General features: G+C 34.8%; 1 long non-coding RNA gene across 1 annotated transcript in view; it reads right to left on the reverse strand.

Annotated features, from left to right (window-relative positions):
• Positions 1-3,823: 3,823 nt before the first annotated feature.
• Positions 3,824-15,686, reverse strand: part of LOC104854405 — a 67,267-nt gene continuing 55,404 nt past the window's right edge. Inside the window, exons 2-3 of the long non-coding RNA XR_778076.1 lie at positions 7,123-7,228; positions 3,824-3,882 (exon numbers count right to left, since the gene is read on the reverse strand). This is a non-coding gene — a long non-coding RNA (uncharacterized LOC104854405). The remainder of the gene's footprint in view (positions 3,883-7,122; positions 7,229-15,686) is intronic.

Here is a 15,686-nt window from a genome sequence, read left to right on the forward strand (position 1 = left end):
CTTTCCTTTGGGACATTATTTTGGATTGACTTTCTCTAGATAGACAGTATCCTTACTAGTTATTCTACCAGATTTCTGAGAATAGTGTAGTAAAAGCTATTTGCACTTACATTCACTGACTTCCAACATAGGTTCTGCCACTTACAACCTAAGGGACCTTAGACAAGTCACATAAACTGCCTGAGCCTCTACATCCTATCTATAAAATAATTACAAAGCTCTGTCTCTCATGGGTTGCTCTAACAAATGAATCTTAGAATAATACATGGCAATAGAAAATGCCATGTATGAACACCCTATATGGGTTAGTTTTCCATTTTGTACCAATTGCCACACACTTAGGAACTTTAAACAACATTGATTCATTAGTCTACACTTCTGGGGTTAAAAAGTCCAAGAGAATTTATCTGGAGTCTCTGCTTAGCATCTCCCAGAACTGGGATCAAAGTACTGGTCTGGGAGTGCAGACCTTCTCTAGGTTTGTTCCTGCAGTTGTCACACATCAGTTCCTGCAGTTGTCCCAGCTGTCTTTCTGGCTGTTGTCTAGCGTCACTCTGAGTTCCTAAATGTTCTTACACAGGGTATCCTCTTCATGTCATTAGATTCTGATTATCTGTTCTTTCATCAGCCAGAAAACAAAAAACAAAAAAACTTTGCTATGACATGACTCATGTGATTAGATCAGGCCCACCCCTACAATCTTCCTTTCATTAGCTCAAAACCAATTGTTTTTCCAGTTAAAATAGCATAATAACAACAGTGATTTTTTTTACATCTCATTCATAGTCCCAGGTATTAAATTGGGAAACTTTGGAAAAGCAATTTATCACCTTGTTTATTATACTCTCAGTAAATGTTAGTTCATTTCCCCGTTGCTGCTTCCAGGAGAAACAAAGCTCTGATTGCTTTCCACAGACAGGACTCCTCTTAATGGGATTCAAGAAATTATCCTCTGTCCACACAATCTGCTTAAATCTGGTGTTCCAAAAGTCCATGCTGCCAAACTAACTAATGGATCTGCTGAAACAATAAGGAATATTCAAGGAGTAGCATAAAAATTACAAAAAAATCCATAAAACACATAGTCACTTGGATCATATCTACAGGTGTAGCTTGGCATCTAATGATCACTATACTATAAGACTATACTAAAGACTACACTATAAGACTATAAACTGTACTAATGAGTAAAGTCTTTTGAACAGAATATGCAATACAATAATGACAAGGATCAAAACAATATGCTGCTCTCTGTAAACTGTGCCTTTATTTAGATTGTTAGATAAAAGCCATGCTTAAATAACTTTAGAACTGGTTAATGTCTCAATTAAAATGTTAGAAACAGAACACTAAATAGAATTAGATGAAATCATGGGTTCTAGTCTTTACTCTTCCACTAATTCAAAAATCAAAACTGAAAACACTCTCAGGTAAGTATGAGAAGCCAGCAAAAGGGTTATCCCTCATCAAACTCTGGTTTAGGAGCCCTAGGTATTGGAGGTCAAAACCATTAGTAGCATGTTTCCTGAATCTGTGAGCATGACTCCAGTGTATGTGTTACATGTGCCTTCTCTGTTAATGCTATCCCTCATCATAATAACATTTTATTTTATTAAAAAATAAAATTATGTTCTCAAGTTCCATCCATTTACCTACACATGCCTCAAGTTTGTCTTTCTTTATGGCAGAATAGTACTCCATTCTTGTTATAGTTTGTGTCTAGATTTCCCACCAAAGCCTCAAGCAATTTTAGATGGGGCTTTTTCAAAGATGACTGAACCTAGAGTGTGTGATGCTGGGCTTAAAGGTGCTTGGTTACTAAACCAGCCCACTGATTGACTTGGCACCTCCCTAATCCCAGTTGTCTGCATAGAATAAAAGGAGCAGAAAGACTCTCCTAAGATTCTCTTGTCACTTTTGCTGTCTTCTGCTGCCATGAACTATTGCCCTTCTGCCACCCTGCCTTGGATCCAGCTGATTACAGACTGAAACCTCTGTGAACTGTAACCCAAATCAACCTTTTCCCCTTTATTTTTCCTCTCATTGAGTTTATTGGTACATTTTAGGTATACAGTACAGTTACATTCATCATTGGGATCTCGTACCTTTACATGACAGGTCTTGGTTCTCATTTGTTCCCCTTATCCCTGACCTCCCTTCACCCCCTCCTCCCTTCCCTATTTACAAATACTTTATTTCCATTTTTTCATTTTCTCATTTTTTTCCTTTTCCCTATTACCTTTCCCCTATCCTTCCCATGTCCCCTACGCCTTTATCCCTTTTCTTCCTATTTCACATTGCCAATTATATCATTAGGATCTTATAGTTTTTCACACCAGAGAAACCACGTTCTGTATTTATACATGTGTGACTTACTTATTTCACTTAGAAATATGCCCTCAAGATGTATACATTTTCCTATGAATGAGTCTAATATCCCATTCTTTATGGCTGAGTAGTATTCCATTTTATAGAAAAACCAAATCTTCTTTATCCAGTATCTAGCTGATGGGCAAATGGGCTGTTTCCAAGTTTTAGCTATTACAAACTGTGCTACTATAAACATAGGTGCACATACATCACTATAATATGATTCTTTTAATTCTTTTGGAAAGATACCTAGCAGAGGGATGGCTGGGTCAAATGGAACCTCTAAATCTAGTTCTTTGAGGTATCTCCATATTGATTTCCATAGTGATTGCACCAGTCTGCACTCCCACCAACAATGGAGAAGGGTTCCTTTCTCCCCACAGCCCCACCAACATTTGTTATTGTGTGATTTCTTGACAGCAGCCATTCTTTGGGGGGTAAGGTGGAATCTTAGTATTGCTTTCATCTGCATCTCTCAAATGACCAGTGATGTGGAACATTTTTTCCATATATTTACTTGCTGCCTTTACTTCTTTGTCTGAGAAATGTCTGTTCATTTCAGATTCCCATTTTGGATGGGGTCTTTATATTTGAGGGGGCCTGATTTTTTTTTTGAGTTCTTTATATAGTCTAGATAAGAGTCCTTTGTCTGAGGAGCAGCTGGTAAAAATTTTTTCCAACATTGTAGGCTGTCTCTTAGTTCTTTTGATAGTTTCTTTTGCAGTGTAGAAGCTTTTTAATAAGATGAGATCCCAGTTGTTGATTCTTTCTGCTAGTTCCCGTGCTACTGAGGATTTGTTCATAAAATCTTTTCCTTATGCCAATTTCTTCAAGAGTTTTGCCTAACTTATCTTCCAGCAAGTTTAGTGTTTCTGTTTTAATATTTAGATCTTTAATTTACTTGGATTTTAGTTTAGTGCATGGCGAAAGATAAGGGTCTAGTTTTAATCTTTGCCAGGTTGAAATCCAGTTTTTCCAACACCATTTATTAAAGAGGCTATCTTGCCTCCAGTGAGGATGGTTGGCTCCTTTGTTAAAGATGGGGTAGCTGAGTATGTCTGGAATTGTTTTTGTATCTTCCAATCTATTCCATTGATCCTCAGGTCTGTTTCTTTACCAGTACCATGCTGTTTTTATCACAGTGGCTTTGTAGTATAGTTTCAAATTGGGAATTGTTATACCCACCGCCATGTCTCTGTTGCCCAGGATGGCTTTTGCTATTCTAAGTCTTTTATGGTTCCAAACGAATTTTTGGATTCTTTTTTCTAGTCCTGTGAATATAGTGTTGGAATTTCAATTGGCATTGCATTGAATCTGTATAGCAGTTTTGGTAGTATGACCATTTTCACTTTGTTGATTCTTGCTACCCAGGAACAGGTGATATTTTTCCATTTTCTTATATCCTCTTTGATCTCTTTTTTCACAGTGCTATAGTTTTCAGTGTAGAGGTCTTGTGCTTCTTTCATTAGATTGATTCATAGATTTCCCCTTTTGCTTGGGAGTTGAGGTATTCTGTCTCAGCAAGGAGAGAAACATAACTAACACAATTCTGCATAAATACACATTTTACATATCCATTCATATGTTAGTGGACATACACACTGTTTCCATGATCCAGCTATTATTAATTATGTTTCTATATAACTGTTAAGATTTTACAAACCAGAAAAGAAAGTTTTAAAGTAGTTAATGGGTTTCACATTTGGTAATGTGGCAATGTTGCTTTCCAAACCCATATTGGTCTTATTAACTCACTTTACTTAAAGAATATTATACTATCTCCTATACTGATTCCATGACTATGACTATCTCTGTTGAATGAAATTTTGTTTCTCAATGTATTTATTTAGTGAACATATATAAACACATATATACAAATGTGCACATCTTCTCTAATACTGATGATTCAAAAATGCTTAAAGAGATGAGTCTTTTTATTCCATGTGTCGAAGCACTACAACAATTCCAGAAATCATTTCATGATTGGCAGAAGAGATAATTAACACTAACTAAATGTAACTGGTTGAATTTTTATCTCTTAACTCAAGGCCAATTTCTACCCATTCAGTGGCACTCCAAATCAGCCGCAGTCTCCCCGTGGACTTGCAAACACAAGTATTCTGAATAAACTGAACATGATGGTTAGAGAACTTCTGGAATTGAGTGAAAATCTTCAGCTATGAAGTTACTCAAGGTAAATAAAATGAACACAGAAAATAATGATGTCTGAGACTTCTGGTTCTGTTAAAACTAACATGGAGTTTCCTAAACTATATATGTTCCAATGTAGTAAAACAGTGGTACTTTGCCTGTAATAATTTAATCATAAAACCAGAGAGAGAGGGGCCAGTGATTTAGATCAATGGTGCTGTTTCCTGACTTGCAAGTGCAAAGACCCAACTTGAATCCCTGGTACAAAAAAAACAGAGAGACAAAAATCTCTGACATGTCTCTCCTACCCAATGGTTTATCTCTATAATAGTAGGTAGGAAATAGCATGTTCTCCATAAATATTTACTTATTGAATTCATGAAACACAATATTTTTAATTCTAGGGAACTTTCCAGTTATATACACAAAATAATATGAAACTTTAAAGTTTCCTCCTGTGATTCCAGGGAAACTAAGCCTACCATTAAGTCTCCTTATCCAAACATACAATAATTTAGTTTCTTCAGTTAAGAAAAGCTTTAGTCACCTTAATTTACTCTTAACATATTATGGCTAGAGAGAAATTTCCATGTATACAAGTAGTAATCTCTCAGCCTTTTCTCCAGTGGTCAAGTTTATATACTCCTTATCTTGCCAGAACATTTTAGCAGAACCTATAGGTTAAGAATCTCCCTTTATAACATCTCTACAAATGTTCAAAAGTCACCCATTACAAGATCCCAACAATGAATGTAAATGTACTGTATCCCTAAAATGTACCAATAAACTCAATTAAAGCTGAAAAAAAAGTCATCCATTATGCAAAAATTCTAATAGGCACAGTAAGATGGTTTATTTTCCTGAGAGCTTTGCCAGAAGCATTCTCTTCTTCCATATATTAGACCATTTTCCTATTTATTTTACATTGAAGAATGTTGATAGATTATAGTTTTAAGGGACTCATTTTTAATCCATGTAAAACTTATGTGCACACAGTTGTTTATAGTATTATAAATTGTTACCCTCCATATGACTTCTCAGATTGGTAATTATATCTCTTCTCCTCATTAGTTTTACTAGATATTTGTCAATATGATTATTGTTTCCAAATAATGAGTTTTTATATTCATTTTTTTTCTGGTTTTCTGTATTCAAATTCACTGATCTCTTATTTTATTATTTTCTTCCTTTCATTTGCTGTGAGTTTGTTTTGCTCTTTTTTTCTAAATTCTTTAGATAGAAGCTTAGATCATTGATTTGAAACTTGGTTTCCTAGTATGAAGGGGATTGCAAAATAAAATGAATTTTAAATTTCTTGACAAAAAGACTACAAGAAGAAAACACATGGCTAATACCATCCTTAAAATACTTTCCCTCAAAATTTTTTATGAATGGTTCACTGTTCTTTCCTTGTCAGCTTATAAACACAGTGAGTCTTTTCTCCTACTTTTAAAACTTTCCTTCTCCCAGTGACCTTCCTCTAGCTCTCTTATCCCAAATAACCTCACAATGGTGTTGTCTGTCCATGCCTCCATTGTCTATGTCCTTCACTTGCACACTGCTATTGTGCTTGTCTTTTCCACAGATTTATGCTCTATACAGATATTTTTATTTATATAATCCAGTCACTTCTGAATTGTCAAATATCATGAACCACTTCCAGGCTTTACCTTGTTGAAATATATATTTGAGAATGATAATATAGGGAATAATTAAAGATCAAGAAGCAGCCACTCAATCTGAAAATAAAAAGTATGAAACAAAAAACAAATACATTCTCTCATTTCAAACACACTTTATCCCATCATTTTTGCCACTTTCTAAAGCAGTTCTGGAAGTCCTCTCGTGTGTCTTTGGTTGTTCTGCCATGGCTGCCTCTAGGTCCTGAAACTTTTCAGATCTATTCTATTCATGGTCATTTTGACTTTGGCGAAGTCACACAATGTCAGCATTGGTGAACAAGGTGGATGAGGACACACCATAAAATTTTTCAAGCCTGCCTTTCCTTTGATGGCACTCAGCAGCAGCATTCACTGCATTTTTCTATCACACCTTCTAAAGACATGAAGGAGGACTTGCAAAACTCCTTCAGAAAGTGGTAAGAAGGATGAAAAATGATTATTCAAAGTGAGGGAAATTATTTCAAGGAGATTAATGACAATGTGTCGCTTTTTTCTTTTATTGAGTTTACTGGTACATTTTAGGTATACAGTACAGTTACATTCATTATTGGGATCTTGTACCTTTACATGACAGGTCTTGGTTCTCATTTTTTCCCCTTGTCCCCGCCCTCCCTTCACCCCCTCCTCTCCTCCCCATTTACAAACTATTTCAATTTTTTCATTTTCTCATATTTTTTTCTTTTCCCTTATTACCTTTCTCCTATCCTTCCCACTTTCCCTACACCTTTAGCCCCTTTTCTTCCTATTTCACATTGTCCATTATATCATTAGGATTTTATGTACTGTTATAGTTTATTCATACCAGAGAAACTATTCAGTATTTACACATGTGTGACTTATTTACTTCACTTAGGAGTATATTCTCAGTATGTATCCATTTTCCTACGAATGCATCTAATTGTGACTACATTTTTCATACCTTTAGTTTCCTTTTCTTGCCCTTGCTTTGCACCCATAATTCTTGGGTTTGTTCATTGGGAGTCATCTAGAAGTTCTTGAATCCAACTTTCATAACTTCCTGTTGTCTTTAAGAGTATGATAAAGTGAGCAATTTATAATATTCTTGTACTGATATCTTCTCATCTTATTGGTCATATTACAGTGATTTTCAATTTTGTCTCCGTTTGCAGGATTTCTACTCAATTTCTTTATATAACCTTTAATTAATTCCTAAAGTCATCATTTATATACATCTTTGTCTTAAATTCAATCAGCTGTTTCTTTTTTAAAGCTCATAGATAACTTATTTTTATTAGCACATATTTCTGGCACATAATGAATACATTCATTGTGAGTAGTTGGTACATGTACATAACATACATTAATTCTTTTTATATCCCTCTCATACACACATCTCTTGGTCCCCTTCCCATTTGTAAATGGTCTATATTTCTTTTTCCTATTGTCTATATTTTACTAAATTAAATCCATCATCTGCTATTTATATGCTTTTTTAACTCATTGAACATCTTAGTAATTTTTTCACACAAATTGTTTTTTCTTCTCTATCTCTTTAAGCATTTTAACTACTTTGTTTTTGAGTTATTTGCCTGGAACTTCTTTCACTTCAGTGCAAATGATATCAGCCTGAGGGGAGCTATTAATTTTTTGAGGCATATTATTGACAAATTTTCTCATGACTCTTGTATTTGTGCTAAATGTTGTAGATCAGTTGAGCTAGAAATCTCTGTCGGTGTAATAGAGATCACTTCAGTGAGTGTATCTCTCCCTTTATGTACCCTAGGGTATAGGTGTGATTCAGTGCCCAGACACATTCTTAACTTACTCAAAGTACAAGAGTTGGTCCCTAGCACTGAATTGCAAGAAGAGAACAACTGTTGATAGTATCAATATCACAAGAACCAATCAATTATTAGTGTACAACTTAGAGTTTAGCAAGCTTTCAACTCTTTTTTTTTTTCTCATTGAGTTTATTGTTACATTTTAGGTATACAGTACAGTTACATTCATCATTGGGCTCTTATATCTTTACATCACAGATCTTGGTTCTCATTTTTCCCCATACCCGTGTCCTCAACTCTTTTAATAACCCAGCAATTCAGTGGATTAGTAATGGGACAGAAAAGGATGGGAGAAAGGAAAAGATAAAAGAAAAAAGTTTTAAAAATAAATTTAAAAATAAAAATTGAGAAAAACAAACAGTAAAAAGAAACAAAAGCAGATGAAAAAGAAAAAGTAGTTTGGGGTGATATTATATTTATACCCAGAAAAAGAGGAAAAGGAAAGAGGATTTTAGAGGACATATGAGGGAGTAGATGGAAAAAAAAGGGAAGGGATTTTAGGTAGAAAACAGGAAAGTCTTTACAGCTATTGTACCCAGTTTATAAATTATCAGAAACCCCTTTAGAAGACATAAGCAACAGCCTTTTGGAAAGAAGAACCTGACAGGTCAATGTAAAATGTTATAAAATAAAAATAATAATTAATACTCATGTACAGTTGCTGACAAACATATGGTCTTCACAAACACTCTAAATAGAAATAAAGGAAATATTAAATGTTTGTAATTGTTTTATGTATAAGTAGAGGAAGAGAAGTGTGAGGAGACTGTGAAGGTGGACGGGAAGTGAGGAAGGAGAATGGGAAACTAGACTGTAAGTAAGTTGTGAAAGAGGATAGAGGGAGATTGATGCTAATTAGTAACCTAACTGAAAAATACATTTTAGAAATCCTATGAAATAACCCGTGGTGAAAGGAAATGAAATGTGAGATGTTAAAAGACTGTAGAGTTTAGATTAATTTAATAAGTTATGCATAAACGTGTAAAATGAACAGAAAGGGAGGAAAATATGAATAAAATTTAAAAATACGTATACAGTGGAAGAGCCAAGAGATAGGGGAAAGTATAAGGGAGAAAATAACCAAGGTAAGAAAAGGATGGACTTGTAGATGGGAGTTGACAGAAGAGGTAAGAACATTGTATCCAAAAGTTGAACTATCAAGACAGGTTATAGAAAATAAAAAAACAGCCTTTGAAGTGGGTATATGTATCCTACCTTTGTGGAATGTTTTTAAAGCAACAGTAGGAAATATATATACATAATTATGACCATATACACATAAATGCAATGGCCTGCCACTCCAAAAATCAAGCAAGGGGGATGGAGGTTTAGCTCAGTGGTGCCACCGCCTGCCTCTAGCAGGAGCAAGGGCCTGAGTTTGATTCCCCGGTACCAAAACAAAACCAAGCAAAAACCAAAGGAGAAAGAAGGGACACAGCCACAAATACACACACACACACACACACACACACACACACCACACACTCCCCTTGGGTGTTCTCAGAATGCTGTTGGCTTGCCATGGCTCTTCCACTAACAGATTGCACCTACAGGTTCCTAGTGGAGCTTCTGCCACAGGTTTTGCTGTTTTCTCTGCCCGGTTCACTGCTCTTGGCTTCCTACATTCCGTCTGCAGTTATGTACCAGTTCTCAGGCTGGCAACTTCAGGGTTCCTCGTCAGATAAGAGCTAATGTTACTACCACTGCATCCCATTCTCATGGGGTTTACTCTGGCCCCTTTAAACAGGGGTCAAAGCAATTCTCTTGCTTTTAATCTAATCTGGGATTAGTGCTTTTGGGAGGCAGATAGCAAATATCATCTACAGGTGATGATTTGCCTCATTTTCTCCAACCCCAGTGATCCTGCATCCCACTCGTTCTGTTTTAAAGGTGTGTTTTTTAGTCCACTGACTCACTGGAATGTGAAGCTCAGCTGAAGATTGCCCTTCTGCTTGCAATTCTGTAATGCTTCGGGGTGACAGCAGGGAGCTCACAGGGATGCACAGCAAAGTAATAATGTGGTGAGGAGAGTCAAGAGACTCAAGGGAGTCAAGAGAGTCAAGAGAAACCTGTAATTTTCAGTCCCACATAACCCTAAATGTGTGGTTCCAGGACCTTAATTGAAATCTTGCTCTCTGTGATTCTCTGACTTGCGCTTTCCTTAGCGCTGTCTTACAAATATCTTGCTCCTTTGGATCCGTCTCCCACTGGGAGTGCGCACTGGGAGGTGGCTGCCAGGCTGGTCACCTATTGATACTCTGGCATCTGCTGCTGCACTCACCTTCTTCCCTCAGAGAGCTTTGAAATTTTGCCAAGATGGCAGTATTATCAGGCTAGACACGGTGCCAGGGCGACGATCTGGCCTTGCTTCTCATTCTCAACACCGCTGTGACTGAATTTCGTCTGGTGGGTTTCTCCTTCAAATTGCCTGCCCAGGCTTGGGTTGTTCTCCCCCTGTATGCAAGTACTATACTTGTAGACCTTGGTGAGTGTCTTCTGAGAATCTTTAAACACTACAGCCTCTCGTTTTCCATGATGCTCCAAACTGGAAATTAATTTCTTATAGATAACATACGGTTGGCTAATGTTTTACTTTGTCATTTCTGCCAATATCTCATTTCATTTATATAATTAGACATTTTATATTTAATGTGATTATTGATATGTTTTAACAGATCTACTTTTTTATTATTTGTTACTAACTTTTTTGTTTTAAAATATTCTTTTTTTAAAAGTTTTTTGGGACTATTTGAAGATTCCTATTATAAAGTACTCCTTTCATTCTCTCTTGGATTTTTTTATTACATTTCAATATATTTTTAATGATTTTCTAGAGCATTACAATCTATTCATATTTATGTCCACTTAAAATTAATATTGCTCCAATTCAAATTGAGGATGGAAAATGGACCTCCATAAAAGTGTTTTAATTTCCTCTCATTGTTTTGTTATGTGTGTTACATTTTGCATAAGATAGTCTACAGAGGAAAACACAATAAATAGAAATATCCATAAAATCCATAAAGAAGGATGAAATCTAATCATTTGCAAAAACATGGATGGAACTAATAATCATTACTTGAAGTGAAATATACAAAGTACAGAAAGAAAAATACTGCATGATCCCATTCATATGTGAAATCTAAACAAGTCAATCTAAAAGAAGTTAAGAATAGAATGGTGCTTACCAGAGCCTGGGAAAGAGTACTATGAAAGGTGGAAGAGTAGGAAGGAAAGTACTGGAGAGAGGTTGATCAATGATACTAAGCTATTGTTAAACAAGAGCAAGAATTTCTGGTATGCTATTACATGGTAATGCAGCTATTGATAATGATAATGTACTGCATATTACCAACAGCTAAACTAAGCTAGAAGAATGGACTTTGGATATTTTCAAAATAGAGACATGATAATTGTTTGAACACAGACAAGTTTACCCTGATTTGAACATTACACAATGTATACATGTATCGAAACATCACCCCTTACCACATTAAGGTGTATAATTTTTAAAAAGGGAAAACACAATACATAAAAGAAAACCATGCTCATACAAATCATAATCAAATTACCGAAAACCAAATACAACCTACTCACCAAAAAACAAACAAACAAACAAAACTGGTGAAAGAAATCAGAGAAAAAAGCACACTGAAGGCATAGAAACAACATGAATGGCAATGGACTAATCAGGCACTAAGGAGGCCAGAAAGTAATAGGGAAACATTTTTTAAAAAGCTTAAGGAAAACAACTGTCAATTCAGAATTATACATTGAAAAAAAAAAAAACTAACCCTTAAGAATGAAAGTGAAATAATGACATTCTTAGGTGAAGAGAACTAAGATACTTATCATCACCAGCACACTTGCTCTAAAATAAATAGGAAAAAAAGTTGTTCACCTATGAGGAAAATTATATCAGAAAGAAAATTTGAACTTAAGAAATAAAGGAATAGCAAGCAAACTAGTAAATATACTTTTCCCCTTCAGTTCTTTAACACATATATGATGGTTGAAAGAATAACAAAATCATTGTCTGATGGGTTTTACCCCCTAGGTTTATTGAGGTATAATTAATAGAAATCACATATATTTACATTGTACACCATGATACTTTTGTATACATATATATTATGAAATGATTGCCACAATGAAACTAGTTAATATATACATAACAGCACAATTTCCTTTTTATATTTTAGTGAGAACATTTAAGATCAACTCCTTTATTAAATTTAAAATATGTTACAAAACATCCTTAATTATAATCACCATGCTGTACACTAGATTCTCCAGAACTTATCCATCCTATTTAATAGAAAATCTCTGACCTTTAACCTACATATCCTGATTTCGTCCACACTCCAACTACCATAGTACTCTCTGCCGCTCTAAGTTCTACCTTTTTAGATTCCAAAAATAAATGAATAAGGCAGTGCTGATATTTCTATGTCTAGCTTATTTGCTCTAGCGTTCATCAATACTGTTCCAAATGACAGAACTTCCATCTTTTTAAAAACTAGAAAATTCATGTGTGTGTCACATTTTCTTTATTCATTTTCAATGGAATTTAAGTTGATTCTGTCTTAGTTGTTATAAATCATACTGCAGTGAATATAGAATCATAGACATCTCTGAGTTTATTATTCCATTTTCTTTGAATATACTCAGAAATGGCATTGTTGGATCATATGGTAATTCTATATGTAATAGTTTGTTGAATTTCCATACCACTTTACAAATAAATGGCTGAGTAGATTTACATTCCTACTAACAGTGTGCAAGTGTTCCCTTTTCTATGTACCCTTGCCATATTTGTCTTTGGGGGGTTTTATTTATTTATGTATTTTTTAAACTTTTCGTAATAGTCATTTGAATTAGAAAGAGCCAATATCCTTTTTGGGGGGTTAATTTGCATTTTCCTGATGATGTTGGAAAATGTATACATCATCTTCTAAGAAATGTTTATTCAGGCCCCTGGCCTTTTTAAAATTCTGTTATTTATCTCCTTGCTATTAGGTTGCTTGCAGGGCAGTAATATATGTTCAATTCCAACTGAATCTAAATGATAAAATTTCCTTCTTTTCAAGGCTAAAAAATATACTCAGATGTATGGTTTATAAATATTCTCTCCCATTCTATAGGTTTTCCTCTTCACTCTATATATTGTTTCCTTTGCTATCTGGAATACCTAGTTTATCATTTTTCTACTGTTGTGTTGTGGCCTATGATTTCAGGATAATATTTTAAAATCATTATCTAAACTAGTGTTGGAAACCATTTCTTCTATATTTTCTTCTAGTCATTTTACAGAAGTTTTTAGGTCTTATATTTAGATCTTTATCTTGTATTGATGTTTAGATAGTGTGAGATTATATATATATTTAGTGTGACATAAGCTTTAGTTTCATTCTTCTGCATGCATATTTTCTATTTTTTGAAGAAATGTTATTTCTCCATTATATGTTCTTGGCAACATTTTCAAAAACAAATTGGCCATAGTGTGGGTTTATCTCTGTGTTCTTTATCTTGTGCCTTTGCTTTTTATGGTTTTTATGCCAGTATCGTACTGTTTTCTTTGCTGAAGCTTTGCAGTATGTTTAGAAATTAGGAAGCATAATTAGGATATTTTTGCCTCCATAGATATTTTAGGATTATTTTTCCCTTTGGAATTTTGATAGGTTTTGCAATGAATCTTGAAGTTGTATTCAGTAGTAAGGACATTTTGGTAATATTAATTCTCAAAATCCATGAATGCAAGTTGTCTTTCCATTTGTTTTTTTCTACTTCTATTCAGTAGTAAGGACATTTTGGTAATATTAATTCTCAAAATCCATGAATACAAGTTGTCTTTCCATTTGTTTTATTCTACTTCTTTCATCAGTATTTCAAATATTTTAGTGTACTGATCTTTTGCCTCCTTGGTTAAATTTGCACCTTTTTTTGTATTTGTGGTTGTTTAAATGGGATTACATTATTAATTTCTTTTCAGATGCTTAATTATTACTATCTCCAAATGCTACTAGGTTTTCTATATGTTTGGTTTGTGATCCTAAACTTTACTAAGTTCATCAGTTCCAATCATTTTTTGACAGAACTGTGGGGTTTTTTTCTATATTAGTTCATATCTTCCACAAACAGATATGATTTATCTTCTTCCTTCCCTAGCAGGGCTGTTTTTATTTCTTCCTGTTGCCTGATTTCTCTGGCTAGACCTTTCAGCCAGAGAGGGCAACTTTGTCTTATCATCTGAGAGAAAAAGATTTCAACTTTTTACCATTGAATCTGATAAGGGCTTTATTGTATTTGAGATATATTCATTATGTACTTAATCTTTTGAGAGTTTTATCATGAAAGTTTGTTGAGTTCCTCCATGTGAATTTTGTGCCTGTTGAGATGATTACATCTCATTTCTATCATTCATTCTGTCAGTGTGGTACATTAAATTTACTGATTGTGAATGTTAAACCATCCTTGCATCCCTGGGTAAGTCCCACTCAACCATGTCGAATGACTTTTTAATGTCCTACTGAATGCACTTTGTTAATATTTTCATTAAAATATGACATACAAAGAAACCCATCCCAAAGAATTAATTTGAAGGAATATGGAATTATATCTCAATTTTAAAAGCCAAGAAGGATCCAGCCCCCACCCCTGCTTCAAATCATAGTCCCTGTGGCCAGAGAGGATGATTTCTCTCCCTCAAACTTTTAAGTATCTACTATTTTGTTCACCAATGACTATCCAGCTGCCATGTATCTTTGAAATTAAGACACAGCTAGAGCCTGTAATAAGAAACAAACACACAAAAAAATGAGGATTTCCATAATGTCTCTCTTACATGAAGGGTTTCCATTTACATTCTTAGATGAAAGAAAAAGAGGTTCTCCTGCAAGCTTCTTGTCCATACTTAGTGTATAGTTGTAGGATTTGAATGTATTGAAGTGAAGATGGCATACAGTGAGTCCCTGATTTATGAATGAGTTTCATACTGGAAGAACGTTCATAAGGCAGATATGTTCATAATCTGACAAGTGGGTCATATAAAGTACACCTGAGAATCTTGTACAGTACACCTCTGAAAGTTCACAATTCAAATGTTTATAAATTGGGGAATTTTCTGTAATACAGGAGAAAAAGAAAAACATAGAGTTGGTAGGAAAAAAGGTGGAAAAGAAACAAAGGTATAAGCTCAACAGAAAGGTTTTATTTCAGAACAAACTTGCAAGAGACCATCCTGGACTTCACCAGAGCAGCTACTCACATACAGATTATGTCTTTATAAGGTTATGAGCATAATGGCAGGCTGTGAAATGAAAAAGGCAAAATGAGGCTTTTGAGGGGGAGAGTTCAGTGAAAAGGAGTTGTGGGTACCCACCAAGGACAAGACTTGGGAATGAACAGAGAATAGTGGCTGCTAAACAAGAGCAGGGCTGAATAATGATAGGAATTAGGGGTGTGGCTGTGTTTACAGGGCCTCATTACCTCATGATTATACATCTTCAGCAGGTGTACAAGCATAGCAGGGGAAACACATATAAAGTAGTCTCTGTTCAGCCTAAAATGGCAGTGGTTGGATTCCTTCAACCGTCTTACCAAATCTGCTAGCTATAATTTACTGTTATAAGTCCTCAGACTGTGCCCCTCTGCATTAGGTCTAGATTTTTTTTTTTTTTTT

Source organism: Fukomys damarensis, unplaced genomic scaffold (assembly GCF_012274545.1).
Source record: "Fukomys damarensis isolate Sample0158 unplaced genomic scaffold, DMR_v1.0_HiC HiC_scaffold_36, whole genome shotgun sequence".
Taxonomy (NCBI): Eukaryota; Metazoa; Chordata; class Mammalia; order Rodentia; family Bathyergidae; genus Fukomys; species Fukomys damarensis.